Source organism: Penaeus monodon, chromosome 2, assembly GCF_015228065.2.
Source record: "Penaeus monodon isolate SGIC_2016 chromosome 2, NSTDA_Pmon_1, whole genome shotgun sequence".
Taxonomy (NCBI): domain Eukaryota; kingdom Metazoa; phylum Arthropoda; class Malacostraca; order Decapoda; family Penaeidae; genus Penaeus; species Penaeus monodon.
This window is the reverse complement of record NC_051387.1, coordinates 25,601,088-25,603,543: the sequence shown is the minus strand read 5'-3', so window position 1 is coordinate 25,603,543 and position 2,456 is coordinate 25,601,088. Positions and strand designations below refer to the sequence as shown.

Here is a 2,456-nt window from a genome sequence, read left to right as displayed (position 1 = left end):
GGTTTAATCCCCTGGTCCATATGATAAAATTAGCCCAAAAAAAAACTTGCCTGACTTTACTGATAAATTATTAGAAACTGCGAAAATATTGACTATTTCCCGGGTTTTAGCTATCGAATACTTCTAAAAACAAAAATGTCTTAACTTTATTGCCTAATTTTTTTTTTATTAAGGAAAATCCCTTTAGCACCAATAAATAAAAATTTTCATAAAATTTAGATTAGAACGAAAAAATATAGTAAGGGTTGAGGGGTATAGTCCCGAACCCCAAATATTTTTGTTTTTTTAATAAAAAATGTCGTTTTGCTAAGAATGAAAAGTTTAAAACTTCTAGTCTAAATCAAAAAAAATGGAAAAAATTTTCCCGAATTCACCTTTTCTACAAATTAGTATCAGGTTTAAATTTTTTTATGTTATTTCGTATTAATTGAATTTGAACCCACCGAAGTGGGCTATAGAAAAAAAATTTTGTAAAACTCATTGATTGTTCCCCTCCAGGAAATCTTTAGTAAAAGGCGAAAGATTTATGCGTTTTGAAGGGAAACCAGAGTTAGGAATACTTAATAACAGCATTGTCCAACAAAGGTAGACTGAGGATTCGTAGAGCGATGTGTATAAGGGCAAGAAAGACCTCTTGAAATAAACACTATTGTTATTTTATTTAATAAGGATTAGCACGCATGAAAGTAAATGTGTAGTCATTATATTTACGTCAACCAAATATATAAGCCAGGTAGTTGAACATAACTGAATTTAACAACTGAAACTGAAACATCGCTTATGATTAGGAATATTTTTCCTTAAAATCATTAATCATCGAGATGACAGTTTTGAAGATACATGAACCTGTTTATTCTCGTATTAGATTATCTTATAGTACCTAGAAATGTGCACCTTGAATTTCATTGGAGATGCAGTGGAATAGGCAATATGAAGAATAATGCTTTGTGTTCATATAGTTTAGTTTAGTCCCTGTGCCACGTCATTTCATATGTATAAATGTCTTGTTTTGAACTATGTATAGTTAATGCATTTAGTTCCCCTCTATATTTTGCTGTATACCATTTGATCAAATAGGTGTAGATTACGTAAATATTTTTAAATTGGCAAAGAACGTCCACATATTACGCCATATATATATAAAACAACATATGAACACGTGAAAATCCGTTGTATTAGAATAGAGTCCTCAGTAAAATGTAGTGTGTGAATGAATGTAGAATGTGAAAACATGATCATACTTTATAGGATCACTTCTATAGTGCGATTGCCGGGTTTTCTCGCCGAGATTCTCGGAATATGTTCAACCACGATGAGGACTGTTAGTGTAATCCTTTGAGCGGGAAGCAGCTCTCAAGTGTTTTGCTTGAGAGATTTGATGACCGTTCTGACTCGGTTTACCGATGTTTAGAGGAGGATCACACAGGCTGAGTGGTTGAATATCAGTCCACAAGAAGTTTTCTTGAACTTTTGAAAACTCCTGACAAGGAGAAAAAAAAATCGTATTTAAAAAGGTTTCTGCTTCGTGGATTTCAGTATCCAAAACTGAGTACCTGTTACTGACGTAAGTTGTCTTCTTCTTTGTTGGATTTCTTGGCTATCAACCAGCGGCATGTGGCCAAGGTTATTAAGCCAATGGATCCTATTTATTCTTTCAATCTATATAAGGTCATAAAGTTTTGTCTCCCTTAAAAAAGTGATTACTTTACTGATGATTTTTTCATCTGATAAAATGTTTGATAGTGTAAATTCTTTATTTTTATTTGGAAATAATTTTTTATTCTTTGTCTTTGTGTGTTGTATTGATTGCAGACTGTAAGGATATGGTTAAGGGTAAGGTTGGTGTTGCAGGGGTGACATTGTGGGGGAAATCTTATTTCAATGTAGGGAGTGCGGTGGGTAAATCTCGTGGCGTTGACCCTAAGGCGGGCCAATACCACCCTGCATCTCTTGCACAGAGCTAGATGACACAGCTAATCCCATAAGCAGAGATGCCGATTATAAGATGTTTTCATGAAACATTTTTGCCACTATTGTTTTTATTATCAGAATTTTTTGGTTGTATTTGTATCGTTATGATTAATACTAACATTTTCATTATTTTTCTCATCATTTTTGTTATTAGCTTATGATAATTACTGTCATTTACAGTCATTGTTGTCATGATAATGGTAATAATAATGCTTCTTAAATGTAAATGTAAGTCATAATTATTGATGATAATTTGAACAAAATGCAGTACCATTGTTGATAATAATAATAATTAGTAAATTAATATTTCGACAAAATGAACGATATCAATCATGGTAAGATCACCAATCGATATTAGTAACCGCATAAAAATGTTATTTAGGCCTTCTTATATGTAGTTAAGATGATACAATTAAGAACATTTGTTTCTACAGTGGTTTAGCCTTTTTTCGTGGCGAAGTATTCTCGACATTCCAACGTTGCTT

General features: G+C 32.4%; 2 non-coding genes across 2 annotated transcripts; one reads left to right on the top strand and one right to left on the bottom strand.

Moving 5' to 3' along the window:
- Positions 1-435: 435 nt before the first annotated feature.
- On the bottom strand, positions 436-553 carry LOC119584692. Its single transcript, XR_005229839.1, has one exon. It is a non-coding gene; the product is annotated as a U5 spliceosomal RNA (small nuclear RNA).
- A 678-nt stretch (positions 554-1,231) lies between these two features.
- On the top strand, positions 1,232-1,436 carry LOC119584662. Its single transcript, XR_005229835.1, has one exon. It is a non-coding gene; the product is annotated as a small nucleolar RNA U3 (small nucleolar RNA).
- The last annotated feature ends 1,020 nt before the right edge of the window (positions 1,437-2,456 follow it).